Source organism: Chrysemys picta, chromosome 8, assembly GCF_011386835.1.
Source record: "Chrysemys picta bellii isolate R12L10 chromosome 8, ASM1138683v2, whole genome shotgun sequence".
NCBI classification, from domain to species: Eukaryota; Metazoa; Chordata; order Testudines; family Emydidae; genus Chrysemys; species Chrysemys picta.
The window spans coordinates 10531467-10559322 of NC_088798.1; the positions used below are offsets into that span (position 1 = coordinate 10531467).

At 42.0% G+C, this 27856-nt stretch overlaps 1 protein-coding gene across 3 annotated transcripts in view; it reads right to left on the reverse strand.

The window, feature by feature from the left end:
• RAB3B (RAB3B, member RAS oncogene family) overlaps window positions 1–27856 on the reverse strand; it is a 149013-nt gene that overhangs the window by 96980 nt on the left and 24177 nt on the right. The window lies entirely within an intron of this gene.

Here is a 27856-nt window from a genome sequence, read left to right on the forward strand (position 1 = left end):
ATAGAAAGCCTGCTTATCTTGTATATCCAGCAGCAATGCTGAGCACATTTCTTTCAACAAAGAACATTCATGTATGAGGGGATACAAAAAGAGATGAGATAGTCAAAGTGAAGGGCTAGGTAAATGATCTTTGCAACAGCAGTCTGAATGGATACGAGTAGGGAAGGCTATATTTATCAAGGCCAGAGAGACAGATGATGCAATAACTGAGATGATGAAAGTCTAGACGAGAGTCAGCTGCGTGGATAGATACAAAAGGCCACATTTTAGAGATGTTATGCAGAAAGAATTGGAAAGATTAAGACTTAGCCTGAACGGGGGTGGCCTAGAAAGAGGTCTGTGTCAAAGATGATACCCAGGTATGGGCCTGAGTGACCCTCAGGATGGTGGTGTTGTCCACAGGGATTGAGAAAGAAGGGAGCAGAGCTGGTTGAGGGGGAAGATTAAAAGTTCTGTTTTATCCCTGTTGAGCATGAGCTGATGGCTAGATATCCATGCGAATGTCAGAGAGACAGGCTCAGATTTTATTATGGACAGGAGATAGGTCTAGAACAAAGAGGTAGAACTGTGAGTCATTAGCACAGAGATGGTGGTTGAATTTGTGTTTGCAGATGAGATTACCCAGAGATAAGGTACAGAGAGGGAAGGGATGGGGACCAAGGACAGAGCTAGCAGAACCATGTGATAGGGTATATAGACTCTCCACAGAAGACACAGTAACTCCTCACTTAACGTCCTCCCGCTTAACGTTGTTTCAAAATTACGTCGCTGCTCCATTAGGGAACATGCTCGTTTAAAGTTGTGCGATGCTCCCTTATAACGTCGTTTGGCTGACTTTACAAGGGAGCATTGCACAAGTTCCTCTTCTCCGCCTCCTCCCCCTCCCTTCCTCCAGCACTTCCCCTGCTGCCAAACAGCTGTTTGTCAGCGCTTAGGACTTTCTGGGAGGGAGGGAGGGAGGGAGCAAGTGAGTGAGTGGGGAAGCTGTCCCGCCCTTTCCCCTGGCAGGCAGGGCCACCCGGAACACAGGGGCTTTAGGGGCTGCAGGGCCCTGGGCTAAGGGGGCCCCGGGGCCCTGGCCTGCAGCTCTAAAGCCCCTTTCAGAATGTGGCCATGCAAGCACGGGCCGGAGCACTCAGGAGGAGCAGGGGCAGCTTCGCAGCCAGCGGCCGGAGAGAAGCATTGCTACACTCAGTGTTGCAACATTGTATTTAGACTCTAAAGTGCCTAAATCCCTTTTGACAATGAAATTTAGAGTCTTAAATCAGTTAGACATTGCAATACCTAAATGCCTTTAAAAATCTGGGCCAGTCCTTGCCTGCCTAACACAGTATTTCTGGGGAGGAATCCAGAGGAGAAGCCAGGCCTGGATCCAACTACCAGCCCCCAATGACAAAGGGGAGCAGAGACTGCCAAATGCCCAGCTTTGGGGTGGTAGTTCTAATATCAGACTACTGGACTTAATTTTTGTCCCTGTTTTGACTTCCCTTTTTTCCCCCCTGATGATGAAGGGAGAGGGAATTATCGGGCTAGTGATTACATGCCCATCAGAAGGCCCTTAGGACTGAGACCCCATACTACCTCGAAAGGGGAGAGACTCAAATGACCAAGTCAGAAGGCTGGAGCCATAAAGAGAGGCTAAGTACTATAGGTCATGTTTCTGAACTGATACAAAAAGGGAAACTGAGGCAAGGCTGCTGTTATCAAATGCTTAGCCAGGAGGTGGGCATTGAAAGGTGAGAGGCTCAACCACAACCCTCCCTCCCCACAGAAAGCTGCAGGGATGGACAAGGAGTATCCTCCGAAGGACATGCTGAGGGAGGGATTAGAGAAGTAGGAGGAGAACCAGGAGGACAGAATCATGGAAGTCAAGGGAGGACAAGATTTCAAGAACAAAAGATGGCAAGCTGTGTAAAAGGTGGCTGACAGGTCAAGGAAGATGAGGATGGAGACAGAAAGAGAAGGAAAGACAGTAGGAGGGGAACTACTGAGCTAGAACAAATACATTGTCCTTGCCGCAAAGAGCTTTTTATAGATGAAAAGACTTGTTGAGCAATCTATTACACCCTCTTGCCAATGCAGACGATTACATACAATAGACATTCATAACAAAACACCAGAAAACCTAACAAGATGTTTGCCAAACATCATTCTGCTTGTATATTACATCTCTTTCCCCCCATTTTTTTCTGTCGTGCCTCTTCTGATTGTAAACTCCTTTGGGGTAGAGATTGTATTGCTCTGTATTGCCTAACACACTGGGGCCAAAATCTCAGTTGGCTCTTAGGAACTATCGTAATAATAAATAAAAATGAATGTATATGCAACATTCTGAATCAGATTCTGATCATCAGTATAAAATCGAGAGTAAATCCATTGATTTCAGTGAAGTTAATGAAGTACACTAGTGTAAATTCTGACATCAGAAACTGACCTTTAATGGATAACTTGTGCTTTGGCTTGGGACAGACTATTTCAACGTTCAGGTAAAATCTGCATTAAGAACCATACTGTTTCTTTTTGGTCAGCTATGAACATTTACAAATAGCAATATTGTGAAGCTTTTCCTATTACTTCTGTAGGAAGATAAATTCCATTCCTTTTCAAATCAAGATGGGTATGTCAACTGCATACATTTTGATTTCAAAAGCAGTATTAACTACTTTCTAAAAATTAATGCATCATTTCCAAATAATGCTTAAGGCACATTGACTTTCATGACTTCTTGCCATACCTATTCAAAATCCAATTTTCTCCAATGTACAATCAAGAAAAATTTCTACATAAATTCAGAGTCTTCAGTTGATTAAACGAAGTGCTCTGCAATGCCAGTTTGAAGGATGCTCTGTACAAAATGCTGCAAAAGGAGATTTTAAACACTGAGTTCTATGGTGAGTCGATCTGAAAACAGAAAATATGCTTTCATTCATTTTTAGTCACTTCCAAGTGGGTTTGATTGAATCTGCTGACAGCAAATTTCAGCACTGGATATGAAAGCAGAGGACTATCTAGTAATTAAGATGAACGTGTCTCTTAAAGCTTCAGTTGAGGCTACTGCTGTCATTTATGAAAAACAGAGTCACTGTTCCACCAGCAGTATTAGCATAAGTAACTTACATTTCCTGCCCCTAGAAGCTGTCAGCCATGACTTCCATATTATTTCAACCTTTAATTTACATCAGCCCCATTCACAACCTTTTGAGAATCCATTCTCCAGTCTCTACTTAATTTGACCGCCAAAGAACACTTAGATGGCTCACTAAAATCTGTGGTAGAGGCTCAAGATGACAGATGTGTGGGAAAAAACCCAAGGGGAAAAAAAAAAAGATTACTTGACTTTTCTTTTTTCTTTTACTATATTAAATGTAAAATAAAATGTCACTAGTCAGATCCTATTTTTAGGAAATGCTGTGCAATAAAATAGAGAAACACCATTTTCTGTTCCATTCATTACTGGGAGTGAATGGTCCGCTATAAAAAAATCATGTTAAAAGGACGCGGTTTTGTAACAGCCCATCTGTAAGTGGAAAATGTTTTCTTGGGACCACTGGACTGTACATACAGACCATTCTATAACTAAGCTAAGAGCACTGTTTACGTAAGATTAATACATCTGATTTAAGGAAAAGCCTCTTCTGGAACATAAGTCACTGCTGGAAAGAACACCTAATTACAAATTCTTGCAAGGTATGAATTTAAAGTGCTAGCTGCATTGTGTAGAAGTCTGCCCCTTGGAAATATCAGCTGAAGGGGGTAAGCAGAAGATATCACACAAACAAATCCCTGCCATCCACTCTCCCTCAAACAAGGGTAGCAGAATGGCAGTGGATCAGGGGATGACTCCCTTCACCTCAGCCCCTCTGGAGACGCTCTGAGCACAAACACGCTACTCAGGCTGTGCGCTGGAGTCCAGGATTGGACCTAAGAAATTAAAAATCTGGCTTCCAGCTTAGAGGGGTCTGGGAACAGTGCAGAGACAATATGTTTGGTCATTCCCTTAGGAGGAGGAAGGGCATGTCATCCTCTAGCAACTCCTGAAAGCAACTCAAGGAACTACACTGACCCTCAGCCAAAGGGAAGATAGTTAATTAGATGCAGTACTGTCCAGGTTTCCCGTGTAAAGCTTCATGAATAAGGCTAAGATTTTTGTCAGGGATATTTCTAGTAAAAGTCAGGGACAGGTCACAGGCAGTAAAGAAAAATTCACAGAAGCCATGACCTGTCCCTCACTTTTACTAAAAATATCCATGACAAAATGGGAAGGGACTGGGCAGCTGTGGGGTGGCTGGGAACTCTGGGGCCCCCACCAGCCATGGGGACTCAGAGCTCCAGGGTCCCCCTGCCCCCAGTGGCGGAGGAGAGCTCCAAGGGTCCCCCTGCCCTCTCCCCAGCAGCGGGGAGCTGTGGGATCCCCCCACCGCCACCACAATGGCAAGCTGCAGGGGTCCCCCTAATTCCCCCTGTGGTGGAGGGGAGCTGCCAGGGTCCCCCTGGCTCCGGAGTCTGGGAGCTGAAGAGTACCACCTTGCCTGTGGCTGGGAGCTGTGGGGTACCCCCTGCCTGCGGCAGCTGGGAGCTGTGGGGTACCCCCGCTGCCCATGGCAGCTTGGAGCTTGGGGGCCCGCTGCCTCAGGCGGTGGGGGGGACTCTGCAGCTCTCAGCCACTGGTGCTGAAGTCACGGAGGTCTTTGGAAGTTACGGATTCCATGACTTCCACGACCTCCATGACAAAATCGTAGCCTTATTCACGAGCCATGGAAGTAAGAGGTACGCTGGGTTTCCCAGGATCACTATGGGCATTTCAACATCCCCCACTGGAATCTTCTGGTCTGGAAAGAAAGCCCCTGCTTGCAGCTCTCTGTACAGCCCAGTGTTCCTGAAAACACATGCACCTTCCCGGACCACCCCATGTTGACATCAATGAAATGTCCCTGGTGATCCACAAGCACCTGCAGTACCATAGAGAAGTACCCTTTCTATTGATGTACTCTGTCGCGAGATGGTCCGCGGACAAAATAGGGATATGCGTGCCATCTATCACCCCGCCGCACCTAGGGAATCCCATTGCCGCAAAGTCATCCACTATTTCAGACACATTGCCAAGTCACAGTCCTTCGTAGCAGGAGGCAATTAATGGCCCTGCATACTTGTGTTAACGCAGCCCCAGTGGTGGACTTCCTGACTCCAAACTGATTTTTCTCTCTCCTAGTTCTCTCTTGTCTGAGTTCTCTGCTCTGTTTATATAGTCTTCTCCTGACCCTTTCACACCTGCGGTCATTAATTATTAATTTGCCATATCACCATCAGCTGGGGACAAGCTAGTAGGTCACAAGTCAGGCTGAGCCTGGCTCGCCTAAAAGTGCCAGCCAGTCTGTGACACCCCAAAATAAATTTAAAAAAATTCTCTCATATTTGTGGTTTGTCTTTTGATTTTTTATTCCCCCTGCGCACCCCCAGCGTGTGGGTGGGTCACAGTTACAGTGCTGACAACTCTCTCAGGTTTATGCAGTACAGCGTGTTTGGCCCCCCACTGCAGAATCTCTCACAGGAGAGCCCCACTAAGATCAAACAACAAAGATTTGTACAAAAATTCTGCCTGACAGGGCAGAGTTTGCAGCTCCTCCCCAACCCCCACAATTCTAATCAATTCTGGGCCCCGCCCAACTAACACCTGCCCTTCCCCGAGCCCAGCAATTAATTGTGCAGCCCTCTACATCAGTTCTGCCTCCCCAGCCTCACATCTGCCCCATGCCCTTCAGGACACCTCTGCTCCTCTTGTAGCTGCAGGATTCTTCATTCCCCCCTCCCTCCCTCTCCAGGCCTTGTGCTGCAGGGATGGGGAAGAGAAGGGGCAGGAGCAGAGAGCAGACTGATCCATTATTTACCGTGGGAGAGGAGGGAGCAGAACTGCTCTGGACTCTTTCTGCTCCTTCCTCCGCACCCTCCACACCTGTGAGAATGGTGTCCTCCCTCTCCTATCCATAGATTCCTCTCCAGTGTTTTGCCTGCTTCCCACACAGCAGCCCTGATTGGCTACTCTTTCCCAGGAGGCAGGGAAGTGGGGAAGGAAGCCAATCAGAGGAATTTTGTCCTCTGGCAGAGCTGAAATTCTCCTAAAGGTTGTAGCTCCTTGCATCATCCAGAAACATGATCTTGGCCCCTGCTGGAACCAAGATCATGTTATTTGTGATGAAATCACAAGAGTTGGCAACACTGCTGACTGGTGCAAGTCTCGGGAAGTTATAAGCTACACCAAGCAGGGTCTTACAATGGGAAGATTTAGACAACCTTAACTACAGCCGTGTCTAGTGCTCCATAGAGATCATCCAGAACTTCATACTTTAAAGTGTTGTCAGTTATGGTTAGCAAAAATGTAAGGAAGAAAAACAAGAATCAAAAGTAACAGAAGAGGAGTAATTTAAGAAGAGTTTCTGAGAAACCCTGGCAAGACAAGAGGAATAAAGAAAAGATTGCTTGGCTTGATGAAATGTGGCTAAACAGCAGTAATATGAGAACTGTAGCTAAAGCCTGAATTACTGTAAGACAGGGCTTTTTCAACCTGGGGGTCTGCAGACTATGTCTAAGATTTCCAAAGGGGTCCTCACCTCCATTCAAAATTTTTTAGGGGTCTGCAAATCAAAAAGAGTTTGAAAGTCACTGCTGTAAGATATTCTTTCTATGAGAACCAGAAAGTACAAGGGAAGGTTCACCCATTATGCTCATTTAAGCCTGAAGTCAGCAAAATACATGTTTAACTTTAAGCATGTGTTTAAATCACATTGAATTCACTGGAACTTAAGCGCTTAGGTTGTTGTACAATCTGAGCCATTCTTCCTTCTTTGAAAACAGTAACAGGGACAGTAACCTGAGCTACACAAATCCGTCAAGTGTTAAGACACTATCAAATGATACTGCTATGATAATCAAAAATTTAAGAAATGAGATCTTAAATTAACATCTTGGGAATTACACCATTAAAAAAAATGAGCTCCAGTGAGTCGTGACTGAATAAATTGCTGAGTGTCTGCTTTTGAGACTATTTTGAAAAAATACTTTACTTATGAGACAGATTTTAGAAGAATATGCATGACCCATCTGCAATATGAGGGCAATTAAATATTTTTATCGGATTTCTACTATACATCAATAGGTACTCAGATTTTAAAATCCCTAGCCAACCCAGCACCAGTAACAAAACCAAAATGTTTAGCAAACATAACAGTCTGAATTTAGTCTCGCCTTCCTACACACCAACAGAAGCATCTCAGTAACCTACTGCACATCTCTTTCGGAATATAGGCAAAGGTTAAAGTACCATCAGAAGGGAGGCAGACTTCACATATATTGTGTATTGCAACAAACAGCGCAAACACCTGTGCTCCCTGGCTCCATACACTCACCCTCAAATAAAATGTCAGGACAATGTTAGATTTAACTTACAGGGCAGATCTTCAGATAGCATAAATGGGTGCAGCTCCATGATCTTCAGAAGTTTGAGGGCCTTAGTGGGAATTAAGGGGTATATAGGCCTTAAGCTGCCCTTCAGCACAGGGGAACAAACATACATACTATTCTTAATGAGTAAAATTATGTGGTCACTGTAACAATTATGATGTCCTTAACTATTTATTTCCTTAATTTTAACTGCTTGCGTTTTGTAAATGATATGATAGGTAACTACATTACTGTCATTTAGCAACCCTAGCTGGTTTGTGACACACAAGTGGAACCACAGTGCTTCCTAGTCTCTTGACTGTTTAAAGAGTATACCACACCAAGTCCTAGAGATGGGAGAAGTGCCAAGTGACACTGACCCAGACCTGAGGAAGAGCTCTGTGGAGCTTGAAACCTTCTCTTTTTCACCAGCAGAAGTTGGTCCAGCAAAAGATATTACCTCAGCCCTGGTCAGTCTCTCTAAGGGACTCTGAGTCAGTCTGTGATGCAGTGACATAGAGGTAAAAACAACGAGGAGTCCTTGTGGCACTTTAGAGACTAAAAATTTATTTGGGCATAAGCTTTTGTGGGCTAAAACCCACTTCATCAGATGCATGGAGTGGGACATACATTAGGGAAGTATAAATACACAGCATATAAAAAGATGGGAGTTGCCTTACCAAGTGGGGGGGTCAGTGCTAATGAGCCAATTCGGTTAAGTTGGAAGTGGGCTATTCTCAACAGTTGACAAGAAGGAGTGGAAATCACTTTTGTAATGTTAATGAGGCCAATGTAAACAAGGTGGCCCAAAGAGATGTTGCTGTGTATATTTTATAGCCCATATCTTGCAGCCTTTACTTACTCAAACAAAATCTTTCATTCAGTGAGTAAAGATTTGGAAAATGCTATTTCCCTATTTACATAGAAGATCATTGAAAATTATATTAAAAAAAGAACAAAGATACGAGTCTGATTTTATACTGAAGAAATATTTGTTCTATTTGGATTTCTGCCAGGGTCTCTAGATGGAATAGTAGGGTTATCCATGTGCATAAAGCAGCAATATTTTGACTAGCAAGATTACTTTAAATAATTCTTAAATATCTGCAAGAGAGTATCTAGAATGAGAACCATAAGCTTAAACCTGTTACTGTAGATCAGTTAGTCAGTGAACTGTATGAACAAGTTTGATCATTGTAAACAGAAGCGCAGCATATTGGAAAACATACTTTATGCAGGTTTTCTCCTTTGAAGATTTTGTTTAAAGGACTGCCCCCAATAAATTATTTACCAAGACAAGTAAAAGAAACCTGCTGAGTACATTTCAAAGCCTCAAAATCTCATGGAGACTTGGCAGCCCTCACAAGCTTACCCCAGTTACAGCTTTTTGCAATGTCTAGTTTTTCTGCAATGTAAATTTCAAAATGAAGGCAACACCAATAAAAGGTAGACCAACTTAAGCAATATGGATAAGCAGCTTCTTAAAAGATGTAAGGACTGAGACAAACATAATATACAACAACAGTTGGAAATAACTTCAGCATAGAAACGTTATTGTCAGCACTAAGTACTGACTGTCAATGAGCCTGTCACTAGAAGCCAAACAAAGTCCCTAAGAAATTTTAAGGTCCGCATTCAGGAAAACATCCATGGTCAGGAAAGGTGCTTAAGTACATGCTTAAGAGCTTTCCTGAATCAGAGTCTATAATATTCCCCACTTTCAGCCTCATGCCAGTGGGCATCTGCTTTCAGACACCACTGACCCTGCAACCCAGCATCATGCCTCACAAAGGCAGGTGACGAAGCTCTCTCTACACTGTCCCTGGTGGTGCAGGACTCAGATTTTCCTGGAGGGAAGTCAAACCATCCCATCACACTTTGAAAAACAACAGTGAAGGTCATATCTTCCTTGAGCTGTTTTCCATTTTAATGAACATCAAGCCTTGAGCATAAAGACTCAACTTTCCCACCCCCCATTATTAAAAATACTACATTGCTTAGCTTATATAAAATCCTGGTAAAATATAAAAGGCCTGATTTGTTTCCACACGAGTTTAATACTGATGTAATTCCATTGAGTAAAATAGAGTCACTCCTGATTTACACCAGCACGAAAGATTAGAATCAGGCCCCAGGTATTTTATAATGTTTTAATTTTTTGTATTATACTGTTGGTATGGTATCCTGGAGTTGGAGGACGAGAGAAACACACTGTAAATAAAATTGTTCAATATTGTTTCATCTCAGATAATAAAGTTAAGTATTTTATTAATTTCTCTATACACTGGGTGCACAGTCAGAACTTTTTCTCCAACAACCACAAACAATTCCCTCCAGTTCTTTCAGACTGTGGTTTTGTAAGTAGCATAACATTTCTGATAAGATAGGTCTGACCAAAAGCACCCCTGTATTCACACCCTATACACTAATGCAATAATCTTTGTACAAAATATGCCTTGTGAGGTATCACTTGAAAACTGATAACTCACTAGTCGATAATATCATGGTGAAATGTAAAGTTATGAAATCCTCCTGTATGATGTTCTTAGTATATGTTCAAAACCACACTCAGGCAGAAGCATCCTGAACAAAGAAAGGTGAATTTACCTCAATTTATATATAAGTAGTAAACAGGGTCCTTGAGACAGCCGGAAGAAGAAATGACAGGCAACAGAGCAAATTTGCATTTCAGCAACACAAGTGAGAAAAAAGAACATGGAGCCTCCTTCACCATGAAACTCCATGTCGCTCTCTTTACTGTTTGAATAAACTTTGCTCTGAGAGGTAAGCCTAAAAAAAAAAAATCCAGTTCAAAGGTTAACTGGACAGAAAAAGAAAACCCCAAGTGTTCTTTCTCTCTCTCTCTCTCTCTCACACACACACACACCCCTCAGACAAGAAAGGAACCAGCCCTTTGACTTTGGGGAGAGAGCCTGACCTGAGAATCTGGTCAGTGATGACACTGGGATCATGTGATAAGGATTTTGTCTTGATCTAAGTCTAGCTTCTTAAGTTTTAGCTACTAGAAAGCATTTTATCTTTATTTCTCTTGTAAGCATTTCTGACTTTAATACCTGATACCTGAATTCACTTAAAACCCTATTTTTGTTTGTTAATAAACTTGTTTTATTTTTTAATCTGAACCAATCCAATTCTAGGTTTAAATTGAACTGTTTGGTAAGTCCAGTTAAGGTAGCAAGCTGTTGAATATTGACTCTTTACAGAGGCAACGGACCTTTAATATCGGAACTGCCCAGGAGAGGGCTGGAGAGTGCAGAACACATGTTTTTGGGAAAATTCAGGACTGGGAGTGCATTGGGGTCATTCTGCAAGTAGTAACCCAGGCTGGAGGAAGCCACAGTGTGACTGGTGTGTTGCTGACAGGCTGCTGGGGCCAGGGCTGCAGCTATACACCAACACTCAAGGTGTGACCTGCATGCTGGCAGGTTGGGAGCTACAACAGCAAAGCATTGTGAGGCACCCAAGGTTGCAGGCCAGGCAGTGGCACAGCCCCTCACTGGTGTGGATTGCACCCTGGAACATGATAATAGGTGCATAGCAGAAGCCTTCAGCCATGGGCACCTGTGAATGGACGTTCACCCCACACAAGCCCTGAGCAGGTTGATGTGGGCCAGAAGGGGCCAATTAACCATATATGATGCACCTGGAGGGAAGCCAGGGATTGATAAAGTCGAATTGCATGCAAAGCCCAATTGAAGGAGGAGCTGGACTAGGATTATAAAGACAGGAAGCAGAGAGCAGGAGGCAGCTAGAGGGAAGAGGCCTGTAGTCACTCTCCAGAAGGATAGGGAAACAGAAACAGGGACTGAGACTGAGCAGACCTGGATCGCTGGTCCCAGGGCTAGAACCCAAGAGTTGTGGGCAGGCCTGGGTTTCCCACTGGGAAATGACACAGGACCTAGAGGTGAAATGGAGGAATATCTGAGGTAGCAGCTAGACAGCTTATCCGGTTGGAGTTTGATACCGCAGAAGGAGGGGACTGTACAGCGACCTGGTTGGAGGGCTGATTCACAAAGAGAGGGGGCACCATAGCGTGAACAGCCATTGACAGCTTTCACCCCGTATGGTGCCCCCTAATTACCAGACCTAGCCACAAAGAGGCACACCTGTGGTGAGAGGGGGCTCCTTTACAGCACCCTAAAAATAAGGGAGTTCCTGTACACACACTAGGACTGTGAAACCAGCTCTTCATGTTAGCATCATCATTAACATGCATATATGGAGAGGCAGTCCCCACTAGTTTATGTAACAGCAGCAGGACCGGCTCCAGGCACCAGCCTGGCAAGCAGGTGCTTGGGGCGGCTCCTCCGGAGAGGGGCAGCATGTCCAGCTATTCGGCGGCAATTCGGCGGACGGTCCCTCACTCCCGCTCGGAGCGAAGGACCTCCCACCGAATTGCCGCCGCAGATCGCGATCGCGGCTTTTTTTTTTTTTGGCTGCTTGGGGCGGCCAAAACCCTGGAGCCGGCCCTGAACAGCAGGGAAAATAAACTCCCCCCACCAGCCCCATAGCAGCTCCACACCTGCTCCTGCAAAGCAGAGACCTGGTTCTCCATTGCCTTTAATCTCAGTCAGTCATTTAACCTTTGAAAGTAAATACATGGGGATGTAAAGTGCTACCAAAGGAGGAAGTTAGCATTTTATACCCACTCTGTACAGGTGCAAGAGACTGCACAAGGTGCAAGACAATGGAGAAACAAATACAGTGTGTTGTGCCTCCATTTCTCCCATGCACTCCCGTGCACAGCTGGGTTACTCCAAAAAAGAAAAGAGTGTTAGCACGTATAGCGTTATTTCTACATTCCACAGGTCAGACTTGGAAATTTTGTAAATTAATATCCATGAGCCTGATTCATCCCTATTGTAACTGCACTGAAATGAATGGAGTTACAACAGGAGTGAAGTGGGATCCCATCTTTTAAAGAAATACAAATATTAGCAGGTCTCAGTCTTCTCATTTATACCTGTTTTACATCCCTACATCAATATAGTCAGCCATGCTGTAAATAAGAATAGAACCAGGTCCAAGGTCTGACAATCTATGATTGTAGAGGGAGCTTTGGATATTAACTGATGGGCATAACGTCCATTTAAAGAAAATACATTCCTTAATTAGCCTTGTCCGGATGTAAATTGCCAGCGATATTATTTTGTGCAATCAGTTGACACAGACCTATCAGAAAATTTTCCACTCACAAAATGTCCTCTATAAAAATAAATCTGATTATGATCGGGCCAGAAATAGGTGCCTAAAATTACTGTCAAAACAACAGAATCAAAAGGATGAGTTGGCTTCCTCTCTATATTTTCCGCTCTATTTATCTTGCTCACTCCTATGTAAACTCACTATTACAAACTCTGCTAATGCCACTGTTTGCAAGAGCTAGCCTCACAATTCATGCAAACCTGTTTATACAGGTGGTACATCATTTCACTCAGAATGGATTCTACTGATCTGAGTAAAAACTACAGGAAAGGACAACATTACAAAAGGGATTCATAAAGCGAGAGTGGGATGCACAGTAAACAAGCAATTTGGCACTTGGTTGTAAAGTCAAATGGGAAAGTGTTCTTTTTAATCACCAAATAAGACAAGACAATTTCTAGACTGGAAAATGCATAACGAACGGAGTTCTGCAGAGTAATAATTAAAAAAAGACAACCACTTGGTAAGAGAAAGTGTTTTAATGGGCCCATCAGACCTCACACAGATTCCAATCCACCACTACTTGTTTTTCAAAACGTTTCTCTCTATATATATATCTGGGAAGGGCTCCGCACCCAACTGATAGTCAACGGAGAACAAGTCAGTTACCATGGCACTAAAACATGCAGTAACTGCAAAATATCCTCTACTTTGTTCAGCACCCAGCAGGACTATCACCAATCTATGGGCCAAATGGGGCAGAAGCAACAAGATCCTCCTTCAGACTCAGACTATGCAACTGCAAAAGCAGTGTTAACATGATTATAATGCCAAAAACAGTCCTACACACAGAGAGACTTTGTGAATTTTATTCTCTCATTCCCTGCAGTCGGAATAACCTGTAGTTAATATTCTTACATATTGGAAATTCACATGTGTACATCTCTCTCTCTCTCACACACACACACACACACACACACACACCCCTTGCCCACTTCCCTCCACCACTCCTGTCCCAAAGGAACTACAGAATGATCTCTGCAATTTTCTGAAGAAGCCAGTACTGAGATGACAATCAGTCACTTTATACTCTAGCACTAGTGCAAATCTGTATGTTGTTTTGCCACTGTTCAGGGACAGTCAGAATTTGGCCTTATGGCATGAGGAAATCCAACAACATCGTCCCTTCCTTTCATAACCTAGTGGGCACAGTAGTTTTGAGTGGTATGAAACAAACTTCATACTACAATGAACAAAACACCACAGCCCCAAAACACAACAGATCCCTCTATTCCCCTCAAGGTTGCCCCTCTCTGGGAATTCTAATGCTCATTCCTTCTTTGTTTTATTTCAATTTTCAAAATATAAATTAAGTAATGAGCCAAAGGGTATCTGAAGCATAATTAGCAATGAGCTGATGGACTTATCAGCCCAGGTGAAAGTACATCACAAGCACAATACATGCCAGAGGTCACTTGAATACAATGTTTGTATGGGCCATGGGAACAATGACACAATCTGAAGAGGGGAATTCCAATCTGGAAATTTCTTAGGCTGGAACATGGCAAAGCCGAACCTGTGACAAAAGCCAAGGAGCCCAATATGACAGCCAGGGGCTCCGAAGTCTATGTCTACCTTATAAATGGTGCTACTGAGTTTGTGACCAGTTAGAAACATAATTGGCCCTAAACATGGTTTGTGCCCTCAAACAACATAGTTAATATTTTTAATAACCATGGGAACTAACCAAGTGTTGCCCTTACCAGCAGCCTAGGCTGACAGATGTCTTCCTGCAACAAGGTCATAATAGTTATATTTCTTTGCAGATGAGACCTCCTGACCTCTCAGCTTTCCATGTGGCAGGACATCCCAGAATGCACCATGCTATGTATTGTTGCTCTTTGTCCACCCTCTGGCGCTCTGTCCCCTATGGATCCCCCCTTTTTAGTTCCACAGATTTTCCCAGAATGCACAAACAAAAGTAGGGAGTTTGGTAGGTGAGAGTGCACGGACATGGTCAGTGCATGTTTGTGTTGTGAAAAAAAAAAGCTGCTGTGTAGGCACAATTTACCCATTCTTGGAGTAACCAGGAAAGATGTGGATGTCATGACCTGGTTATAGTTTTGTGGGTTTTTTAAATCACAGCTGTTTGTCTAGTGCAGACAGGGCCCTAATGGCAAAAAGAGGTCTCTGCTCTCTTCAGCAAAGAATGTGGCTTGATATCGTAAGAACCACTTCACACACAATCATTCCCCACACTAGCACATCTGGGAATGCTTCAGGGACAATCCTGTGTCCTTCATCTTATAGACCCATAGACTCATAGACTCTAAGGTCAGAAGGGACCATTATGATCATCTAGTCTGACCTCCCACATGATGCGGGCCACAAAAGCTGACCCACCCACTCCTGGAATAATTCTCTCCCTTGACTCAGTTGTTGAAGTCCCCAAATCATGATTTAAAGACTTCAAATCGCTGAGAATCCTCCAGCAAGCGACCCCTGCCCCGTGCTGCGGAGGAAGGCGAAAAACCTCCAGGGTCTCTGCCAATCTACCCTGGAGGAAAATTCCTTCCCGACCCCAAATATGGCAATCAGCTGAACCCCGAGCATGCGGGCAAGATTCTCTAGCCAGAGCCTCTGGAAAAAGTTCTCTGTAGTAACTTTTAATATCCCATCATTGACCATTGTTACTAATTACCAGTGATGGCATGATATTGACCTATTGACTAAAAATCACTTTATCCCATCAAACCATCCCCTCCATGAACTTATCAAGCTTAATCTTAAAGCCAGAGAGGTCTTTCGCCCCCACTTCACCCCTCTGATGGTTAGAAACCTTTGTCTAATTTCAAGCCTAAACTTCCCAACTGCCAGTTTATATCCATTTGTTCTCGTGTCCACATTAGTACGGAGCTGAAATAATTCCTCTCCCTCCCTGGTATTTATCCCTCTGATATATTTAAAGAGAGCAATCATATCCCCCCTCAGCCTTCTTTTGGTGAAGGTAAACAAACCGAGCTCCTTGAGTCTCCTTTCATACGACAGATTTTCCATTCCTCGGATCATCCTAGTGATCATCATCTTCCACGTGACTGAAAATAATTTAATCTGATAAAAATGTAGAACGCAGACCATCAGCAGGTGGTGTTGGAGGTTTAGCTGAAGTTGTCATTCACTCCATCCTTGTTGGTGAATTAGCATGTTAGTAAGTGATCAGGAATTAGGAAACTAATTAACTAGTCTTTAATACCAGTGCACAATAGAGAGAAAGTGGGTAAGGTAGTATCTTTTATTGGACTAACTTCTGTACCTTTCCCAGACCTGAAGACAAGCTCTGTGTAAACTCGAAAGTTTGTCTCTTCCACCTACTGAAGTTGGTCCAATAGAAGATATTACCTCACCTACTTTGTCTCTCTAATATCCTGGGACCGAACCCAGCTACAACAACACTGTAAAGTACACAGTCACACGTTGCACCACATGTGATTCAGCTTCTATTGGCTGTTCCCCTCTTAAATTGATCATTTCATAAATACTAGCTGTGTTAATCTCAGTCATATTGAAAAAAGGATTAGTAACATCACAGACTTATTTCTTTGTCAAGTTGTCTCATCCTTGTTTAGCTTGGGACAAAAAGTGCAGACAGACAACCAGAATACTGCTATTTATAATTTGTGATAACTACTGATTTGCTTGAGGTGGCCACAAAGTTAATATTCAGAAGTGAAATTCCACAACGTATGGAGAGCAGTGGGATCTGAGAGGTTTGGTTCAGACCCACCACCAGATACAATATAGTCATTGTCAATGATAGCAAAATATTTTTCGAGACTTTGAATTGCCAGTCATTATAGAAAAACCAAGAGAAGCCTTCTCTACTCCCTAGTGAAAATTCCACTCAACCCTATTTGAATCCTGCATGGTCTCTCCTGGTTTCTATTTTAGAAGCATTAACCCCAATGGCCAGTAGATCAATTGTTCTGTTCCTAAGTCTAGTTGTCCAACTGGAACCAATGACAGATTTTTCACTGAAAATTTTCACAAAAGCTCTTTTCCTATTGGACAACTAATTAACATTAGACCATATTCATTAGAACAGGTCTGTTGACCTTTAGTCAATTGGCACCTCTTCAGCAAAATAATAATGTACCGGAATCTGCATTCTGCTTCTTCCCTCTTTTTGTCATATGGCCCTGGATGAGATATTGGAATGATTTTACAAGAGTGATTTTACTGAAGTGAACCAAGAAAGAGCAAATATATTGCATTCATATTCACCATGCAAAGAGATAGTCCAAGTAGCAAGGTAAGAGATGTTGTAGCTTGTAATAAGGTTAAATGCAACCTTGGTATAAGCAGGAACAACTTCACTGCAGTCAATGGAGCTTACATTAGGGTTGAATTTGGCTCATACTTCTCAGTGGAGTACAGCATGAGGCTTATAATGAGATAGCAAAGGGATTGAGGGTGATTAACTATAAACAGAAATAAATCTTGCAGGCCAACTGCTTAACTGTGCAAACACAAAAGTGCCCTACTCAGCAAGCTTAAGTTGTTAGATCAATACAATAGCGCCCAAGACATAAGCAGATACATATTTAAAATAGGACAATTGCATCGTTGATGCAAAACCATTAATTTACAGGGTTTCTGACTGAAAGACTGTAAAAACATCCATGCCTTGTACATGTAATCACTTTTATTTTGCCTGCACGTTTTTTTATATATACATCTTAATGTAAAGAAAAGCCTGTTAACTTATGTAAAAGAAGATATTGTATTTTATTTAATTAAACATAAGGGATTATTATTCTGCTTCTGAAAAAAAATACATTCTATAATTTTTTTGTGATCATTCCAGATGAAAGTACATCTTTGAGCTTTTATTAAAGAAATATAGTAACAACAACAATATTAAGCACTTACATACCAAGATAGGGCAAAACTGGAATCTCTAATCTGAATCCCCTTGAATTATGAGGGGCTTTGGGTTCAAATCCCTAGATCCCAACCAGTCTCTGTGGTTTTGGCTCTAAGTTGAAGGGGACTGTTTTCCAGTTCTAGTTTGGATGCAGTCTAAATCTCATGAGACCAACCAAAAATGGCAGAGATATTACATGATCAGCTGATTTTATATTTCTGCCAATTTTGATTGAAATCTCATGAAAACAGCTAGACTATAACCTCACCCATAGCCCTGAATCAGTCTCAGACCAACCCCCGGAACCTCAGCCCAGACCTTTTCAGATCCATATATCACTTTCTCAGCCCATCGCTACTTATATAACACTTTATATTTCCAAAGCATTGAATAAACATTAACTAATTGAAGTTTGCTAATGAATGTCAATATTAAGGGTAAACAGAAGTCTTTATATAGATTGGCCCCAGACCCACAGATTTACATTTTCACCTACTGAAAAAACTACACAAAGCTACTTTCCAGTTCTGACTGGTTTTCTTAGTTTATATCCCTACTACATTTTATATATAGTCATTCAAAATTATGCCATTTACTGAGAAGGGTTTAATATATGTGAGGCACTGTTGCCAACTCTCGCAATTTTATCATGAGTCTTTTGATATTTGGGGGTTTTAAGCTCCAGCTCTTGTAGTCATTTTATCATGTGAAAATTTCAAGTAATTTAAAAAAAAATTAGTACATTTCTAGCTCTCGTGGTTGCGGAGAAAAAGCTTGTAAATGTGAACCAGAAAAGCTCAAAAACCAGAAAAAATACACACACACAGAGACAGACCCTCAAAATTATTATTTTTTAAAATCTTGGGATACATAAGCCAATCTCAGTTTTTTAATGCTTGGGGTTGGCAGTCCAGGTGATGAAGTGAACTAGGACTGTAACCACCTTCAGAGCCAGAAGAAAAAATTCCGCTATCCCTGCTTCCACCAGTGATTCATCAGTGTTTAAAGAAGTGGGGTTTGTTTGGAAGGTGGAAGAGTTGAGTCTACTTAACCTTGCCTGGGTGTGACTAGAGAAGAAATTCAGAGACTGCCCAAACTACATCCCAGTGAGAACTTCAGTGTAGACAGTGTAGACAGCTGAGGAAGCTGTATTTTGAAGCTCTCCTAGTTTCTCTTAATGTGTGTGTCAAACAGCTATTTAAAAAATTGGGTCACAGTCCTCAGAGGTCTTAAGTTACAGGTTTGATTTAACAAAAATACACAGCACCAAAGAAAGGACTCAGTTACAAAGGAAAACTCCTATTGTACTCTACATACTCAGATTTAATTGTTTTTGTACTATTTCTTCCCTCTCTGTCCCATGCCGGGTACTCCTTAGCCAGGGTTCAATGAGACAAATACCTCTGCACAGAAAATACCAGTGCTGCTTCCTGAACAAGGAGCAAGAAGGTGCTGATTTACAGAACCACCTGCTTCTACTCCCTAAGAAGGGCCCCTCTGGGACACTATAGTTCGCCTTGGCTCAGCAGCTTAGCCCATGTTAGCTTTCCCTAAAGGATTTACTTAGATGTAGAAGTTGTGGGACTCTCACACACAACTTGTTTTAATCACACTGCAGTTCAAGGACTTATAGAAGATGACTGGTTATCAATACTCTGACCATTCACAGTACAGTCAGAGAAATGGCATACCTAAGAAAACAGCCTGGCTCCTCTCAAATGCCCATCCTTCCCTCTGCAGGGCAGCCCACACGTAGCCACTAGAATAGCCACTTAGGCCTTGGCTACACTGGCAATTCACAGCGCTGCACTTGCTGCGCTCAGGGGTGTGAAAAAACACCCCCCCTGAGCGCAGCGAGTGCAGCGCTGTAAAGCGCCAGTGTGATCAGCGCCTGCAGCGCTGCACGCTCGCTCGCAGCGCTGCAAGCTATTCCCCTCGGAGAGGTGGAGTACTTGCAGCGCTGCGAGAGAGCGCTGTGAATCCACGAGTGTAGCCAAGGTCTTACAAACTGTTGGTAGTGACTCTTCTACATCCACTGTCACTATACAAACCACTACCTGGGTTATGGACGATGATAATGCTACATAAATAATCAATAAAATACAGAGTATGAATAAAATAATAAGCCCGGCTCTGCCACTAACAACTTCTTCAACATTTAACTTCTCTTACTCCCCACTTTCCTCCCCTGTAAAATTTGGATAACATTATTTAACTACTTCACAGGGATTCTGTGGGGCTGTATTAGCTAATGTTTGTGCTGTGTTTTGAAGAGGAACCGTTCTATGCAGTGTTCAGTAGTAGCTAGCTTACCTTTCAGGGCAGCATAGAAGCTCTCTCTCTTCACTAATTGTAGGTATTACTCATACTTAGCACTTTTGTTTACTGTTTTCCCATTTTCAGAGAGACACGAATGTTTTTTTCTCTGTGACATGTATTTTTACCCCTTTACCAGGCTATTTTTGCCTGTTATTTTTCTTCTCCGATCAGGTCCTTTCCTGCCACAGCAATATTTGGGAAACTACCATTAAGGAAAGGCCCTAGCTTATTTGTTTAATAAAACTACTGGCTTGATTTATATTTAATCAGGAACATGGTTGTTCTTTCTTACGTCCCTGGAGCCTAGATGTTTTTTCATTCTCATGACCCAAAGAGTTTTTGATGCTGCAACAATGAGATGCGTTTTTATTTAAAAACCCTTTCCTTTTGCTATGTGGGCCAATTTGTTCTTTTATCAGTCATGATCTTGGCCATTTTGATTTTCTCTCTCTAGATATCAAATGACAGGGGCCTAGTTTTGATAACTAGAGAGTTAAACTGATGTAAATCCACCTGTGATGTTCTATACCTTGGGGGAGCACCCTGTAACCCCCATATTCCTAATTTATATAGAATTGTGATATTGCATATAAAGCATGCCATGTAAGGTATCAGGGGATCTGCTGAAAGTCACTGTTCTATCTAAATATGTAGATCATTAGTGCATATGAAGTTATGGGAATTGTGTTGTATGGTTGTCACTAAAACATGCTGTAAGTTGGGGGAATCAGCCAGATATTAGCTCCCCAGAGACAACATCAAGGAAAGTAACCAATGCCAGGCCGGGTGTCAAACCACCATCAACAGCCATTGTCCAGTAAGGGAGTTACAATTCAATGATTCATCTGCATAAGGCCACACCAGGGGAATTGCTCAACCTTGCCTGGGGACTCCGCAATGCCAACCAGACATGCCTGGACCTATGTTTTCCAAGCACATGGTACTGAGGGTATAAAACAGAACACAGTGATCCCATGCTTAGCCCTTTTCTCCTCCCCCCACCTACATTGCAAGCAACAAAGACACTCAGAAGACTGAAGACTCCAACAGGGGAGACTGGCCCAGGTTTGAACTAAGAACTGCAATATCCAGTGGGGTGAGAAAAACCGCTTAATCTAGATGTTGCCCCGTCTAATAGGGTTGAGAGTTTAGACTGCGTGCTTATATTTTATTTTGGTAACCACTCTGACCTTTTGCCTATCACTTATAATCACTTACAATCTATCTTTTGTAGTCAATAAAAACTTGTTTTACTGTTTATCTTTACCAGCGAGTTTGCCTGAAGTGTTTGGTAAATCTGCTCAGGTTTACAAAGGCTGGTGTATATCCACTTTCCATTGATGAAGTGGTGAAACACTTAATAAACTTGCACTGCTCAAGACGGTATATTCCTGAGGTACAAGGCTGGGAGCTGGGGGGATTCAGCTGGTGCCTCTCTCTCTCTCTCAGAGATTCATGAGTGGCTCTGGGAACATTCATGCAATCTAGCTGGGTGTGGGGCTCCAGGCGCTGTTATCACTCAGCACAACCACATGTGGAGGGGTTTGCTGCTTGGCACTAGCAAAGCATTATGAAAGACAGCCCAGGCTGAAGAGTTAAGGGGGCACAGCGGTCCCACAGTCCCAGGCTGCACCCCGGGGATCCTGTCACACCACTGACTTCATTAGAGTTACTGCTCATATATAGTGGTATGAGGGCAGAATCATGCCCAGTTTATCTTCAGGTCATGCATAACTACTGCATACATTTGTTAAAATAGAGAATTGTATCTTTTTGAGAAACAAGCTGGTAGCAGCATTTAATCTAGAGTAGGTTTTTACAAAGAATTTATCAGAAATATATTGGGAACTTGAAGCTGCGGGAACAGATGACTCTCTCATCCAACATGCATAATTATCTTCTTGGGGAAGTGTATAATTAACATTAAAATATTACAGTTTACAATTATATTAAGCACTATGACATTCTATTTTTATCTCTTTAAAAAGAAAAATTAACTTAGTTATCAGCATTACTTCTTAGACACTCCTCCCCATCAGGTGTGTTCCATAGTAACACTATTGTTCAAGTGACAACTAATGCAAATGGCTTTTTAAAATATTACATATTTGCCTTCCGGGCAACTACAGCTGGATTGCTTTTTTAAAAAACGGAAACAGCTATTCAGCTTAATTAGTGGTTGTCAAGTTTCAATTTGCCAGCATCCTTTCCACAAAAACAGAATGACATTACTATACCTTATTCACAGCTGTGCATGAGTGCGGGAGAATGTGTCTCTCTCTAACAGTCATCAAAGCTATTAATACCCGCTAAAGGTCTAACCAGTTTAGCATTGGGAAAACTTCTGTTAGTGGAATAAACGGTACACTTCTAGAACCTTCAGGAAAGTGTACCGTTTATTCCAGTAACAGAAGTTTTCCCAGTGTCTGTTTGGCTGCATCCTGAAATCATGTTGGAGTCTAAATATCCTTTGTCCATCTGAATATCAAACCCTTTTTGCCTTTCAATCTGATGCCCAATTTAAAATCTAGGGGTTAGTCTACACTTGAAATGCTACAGTAGCACCGCTGTGTCACTTCAGCATAGCCACTCACTACAGCAACAGGAGAGGGTCTCCTGCAGGGGTGAAAGTAGAAACAGGGACTTACCGGTACGGGGCTGGGTTGGGGCCGGCTCTGGCCCCTGGAAGGGGCAGGGCCTCGAGCAGAAGGTGCGGTGATGGGAGGGGTCAGAGCCAGTCCCGGCACGCCCTGTACCAGGAAGTGCCCTCCCCCTCCCTTGCCGGGGTAGCAGCGGCAGCTGGGGGCTCCGGCAGCAGTTTAAAGGGCCCAGGGCTCAGCCACCGCTACTGCCCCGGGCCCTTTAAACCACTGCCAGAGCCCCCAGCTGCCACTGCTACCCCAGGGATCCGGCAGCAGGGCTCCGGGGGCTATTTAAAGGGCCGGGACTCCCCTGCCTCTACCACCCTGGGCCCTTTAAATAGCCGCCAGAGTGGCGGCGGGGCTCCAGCGGCTATTTAAGGGGCCGGGGCCGTAGAGGCAGTGGGAGCCCCGGGCCCTTTAAATAACCCCCGGAGCCCCGCCGCTACTCCAGGGCTCTAGGGGCTATTTAAAGGGCCCAGGACTTCCCTGCTTCTACCACCCCGGCCCTTTAAATAGCCCCCGGAGCCCTGGGGTAGCGGCGGTGTGCAATATGTTTTTTTCAGCCAAGTTCCGCCAGCAGTTATCCTGATGTAAATGTGTTGTAAATTCAGACTACCACTGAATTAGTGGAATTATTCTGGATTTTGGTCACTGAGTGAGTTTGGCCTTTTGTATTTACCTCTGACAGTGTTGCTCTTGAGGTCTGTTATATATATATATCCATCCATTGTGACATAAACCAATATTCACATAAACATATTAAATGTGGAAACCAGTTAAAGAATAATAAAACCATTCTTGCACCATCCCTTCCTAAAATCAAAATCACGTCCCTTCATTCATACCACATCCCTCTGGATCTATACAATATTCCTTTTCCTGGCTGCTAGGCAACCTGAACACAGTTCTAAGTAGTAGCTGTATATGTTTGTTAAGAATGTACAGTTACCCCTGTGGTTTATTTATTTTTTTTAAATAATGAGGAAACACCATAACCCCAAATAGAATGGCTTTCCTTTCTGATCAGTAATTAATATCTCTGGGAATACAGAACTGTTTGTCAAGAGACAAGTAATCCTGAAACACACGTACGACAAGGTTATAAATTAGCTTCTTACAAATATGCAGTAGATGAGATTCTTTCTGCCAAGCGGGATTTTTTTTAAATGCCAGTGATATAAATGAATACATTGTAACCAGCTTTTATGAACTATGTTTACAGAGAAATCCTAAAACACAAAATGGTTTATTCATTATCTTTCACCAATTCAATTCAATGCTGGAAAATTCTAATTTAAAGCAATTTATTCAACCCTTTGTACAAAACCACCTTCATAAACAAAAGCAGAATAATATGCTAGATGAGTAAAAATTACAGTGCATACAACAAAGTATGCAGAGAGTTTTGTTTTTTTTTTAACTGAATTTAATTATTACATTTCTTATTCCCTCTCGGGGCAAAATATGTCATTTTGCACTCCAGTAACAGAAGTTTTACAAAGCAATTGTATCTTTAAAAGTATTGTTCATGTTTTTGTTCTTTAATATGTTTTCTCCTATTCCCAACCCAAGAGATAAAAACACTATTCACAGATCTCAAATAGGATCATTTATTAAATTCCTGACTCAAACTAGAACAGCTGTAGGGAATCCTTTTATAAGGATTGATTAGGGCCCTCCTTTATTGATCATTACACCTAACTAATCATTAAATCTTTGTGCATAAAATGTGAACTTCCTAAAACACATGCACAGAAATAAGATCTCCATCTTGCAAACACAGATCAATTTCTACTAGACATTTTAATACCAAAGCACATTAGCTAGGTTACAATCGTCTCTGACTGGCAAGCTGTTACGGTCTTTACTGATTGGCACTCGGAAAAGGTGTGAAATTCTCATCTTTGAAAACAAAAAAGAAAAATCAAAGAAACTACTACTATTCTGAGCTTCCCGCCAAATTGTCCATTGTTTTGATCAATGTAAGCAAAAGGCAAACCCCATCAGCACCAAGAGGTAGTGGTTCTAGGATAATAATTCTGATTATAGCAATTAATGATCACTATGAGGTACACTTACTACAACTGGCTTTCTTCCTCCCCCCATGTTCTGCATGATAGCAGATAAAACTTATATAGATAGCCACTTGAGTGCCACTACAATTCCAGTCTGCCAAGGACACATCATTCAAAAGGGCTTCATGACTGTCAAACTGAAAAAGATGGTAGAGCAGAGAACATTATATGTCCCTAACAACATTGCTCCACGAAATTTGATACTCAAAGGAAACTCAAGGGGTTCTTTAAATAATTACCTCGTCCTTCTTACTGTAGGAAATAATTTTGTGTTACAACTGATCAAGTAAGAGTTGCTGTTAAGTTTAATTGGCCTTAATTTAAATAAAAAGAAAAACATTAGCATGACCTTGTCCGGAAAGCCACGAATTAAAACAGTGAAATTTCCAATGAGATTTCATTTAATCCAGAATACCACATGCCTGGCCATTGTCTATATTAGCCAAACTCAGACCCATAATCCTCTACTGGAATAGCTCCATCAGGGCCAGAAGCCTCTAGTTTCAGCAAGGCTCAGTTGGTTTTAACTACTGTGTTGTTTAACTCTCCGACAAAGCCTTACAAAGCTGCTATTAGTTCTAACCCAGTGCACCTGCACCCATGGAGAGATGCTGGTGTAGACACATCTGTATAGTGAATGTGCTCTTTCAAGTTAAGTGATAGAATGGTGTTGATGCCCCAAATCAGTCACGGGCTACTTTAACAGCTAATGCATTTAGGATGAAATTCATTCCCATGCAGAAGGTCAGCACAAGAGCTAGGCACCATTTAAGTCCCACTTAAGACCTCAAAACAGGATTTAAGTCCTGTGTAGGTTTTGTGCTGACTCTGCACAGTGATAAATTTTACCCATTGTTATCCAAAGACACTGTCAAGGTAAAAAGTCATGGGCCTGATTCTCCTCTGCCTTACGTCTCATGTAATGTTTTGCACCCACTTCACAAAGATGTAAACAACTGCACAAGATTCAAGGCACTGGAGAATCAGGTCCCACAAATTTCAAAATAAGATATCTTATTTCCTTTGTTACTAATAAACTTTGCATTACTAAAACAGAGAATTTTTCAAGATGTAAACTGTTTACTTTTTGCCCTTCATAGTTAACAGCCGATTTCATTTTTGTTTATAGTCAGTTTCACCCATTGTTCTGCTTCTCATGCACGAATACAAAGAAAAGCCTGACCCTGTTCCCTCATTCACATTGAGTAGTATCTTTCTCTGCATATGGTCCCATTGAAATCAATGGGGAGTGGTACCATCAGTATTTAAACAGATTAGAGTCTAATGTAGGCTCTGTAAATCAATTTTTAAAAAGAAAAGAAGCAAAATTAACACCAGGAGATACATTTACAAGAAAACAATTCCTTTCATCCACCTACGAGCACTCAGTTGCATTTTGTGCCTTGTAAGGGCTCAGATTTTGGTCTGTTAATAGCCACCAGTACCATGCTTTGTTTAATGCTTACATTCAAGTTACAGATTCAGGTTTATGACAAGAGCAAATGAGCTCAAAACAGGTTGAAATATTAAGTGGTTTTAAAAGGTACCTACTTAAATTTTTTGTTAAAACTCTTAAGTTATGGTTCATATTACGGATCTGTGAAAGGGATATAAAAATAAAAGCACGTCACCCTGGAATTGTTAAGTACTTAATTTTTCATTTTAAATCAACATACATTAATGTTGTTGATACTCGAATATTACAAATCCTACTATTTTAGTGACTTCTCTCTGAAAAAGCAACATAGTATATTATCTCTTTTCAAGTTTAAGGCTTTTCCAGAAGAATTCAAACACTTATTTAAAACTCTTGATTAATTCTAAATTTTATTTAGAATGTTCTTGATAAACCTCACATAACTTTATAGAGTTTGCCTTCCTTTTACAAACTTCATTAACAGCAGGGACATGATGTCCTGTAATAAAGTCAAACACAGGAGGAGAAACATGTTTAATTTGGTAATGGCTTTAAACTCTGACATATCCTCATAACCCAAATACTAAATCAAATAATTTCACAGCTAGATCTGTGCCAACCTATATATCAGTTTTATTTTATTACCAAAATCTAGCAACATGGCAAAGATTGTATTGCTATTAAATCTGTTGTACCTTGCAGCTGGATACATAAGAGATCAAATTAATTATATATTTACTATGGAAAATGCTTTAGTTAAAAAAAAATCCTCTGATTAGATGCCCACTCTCAAATCAGGACAGCAGCAGGTCAGAATGATGTGCTTTGTACAGTGGTATATATTTAATCTAGAAACTAAAGGATTAGTTATGAATCCATTGCATATGGATTAATTAGAACACTGTGCATCTGCCATTTTTCTATTGGCTAGAAATGTCTGGAAAATGACAACACATTGTTTCAACTAACCTTATATCCGGTGCCTCTCTGTTTAATTAGTCTGGAGACAAAGCTATACAGAGAACCATTTTAAGCTGCTGCAGCTGGCTCTCTGGAATTTGGTTTGATAGCTGCCCTTCTCTCTCCGTTTGATATCTTTTTCACGTGTTTAATACAAATGGGAGTATTTTGCTAGAGAATTCCAAGTGGGTGCTTTCTAATTCTTCAAAACACAAAAGCCTGAGCACAGCTTTCCAACACAGTTTGAATGCAAATTTTCTGGGGTATCTGAAAGGTTAAACACTATCAGGGTCAATTTTGCTGCATAAATGAATTTGAAGTCATCTGTCACATGTAATAAAAAAAATGTTTCTAAAATATTTGCACTTCATAAAAGAAACATGATGAACTCATAGCATGGTTGCTTAGTTGTAGCCCTGTGCTGTACTCTGTAGTTCAGGAATCTTAGATATTTTGCTGACTTGACAGTGAAATTCTGGCTCATTACAGAAATTATATGACTGGGTTTTTGTATGAATCTCTCCTTCTAGTTGACATTTGATGTGGTTTCACCAGAGCTGTCTTTTAGCACCCTTTAACGGAGTGGCACTCACCTCTTGCAAGTGCCCCCTGGCCATGTGCATGTGCCTGTACTCTCTTTCAGTTTATGGTGACCCTGTCAGCGGTTTCAATGACTCAGCCCTCTAGCTGAGTCCCACACAATCTGTAGATAATACAAACAAAACGACCCCCTTCCCAGACAATCCAACAGAGACCTATCGCAAGGCCTCTCAGTCTTTATACAGTCCCAGGCCTAGTATCGAGCTGTACCCCCAGGCCTTCTTCTCTGGAGGCAATGGTTTTGCCCACTCTGAGACTTTCTGGCCCCAGCTCTCCAGCTGGGCCACTAACAGTTCAGGACCCCTTCCAGCGGTGTGTC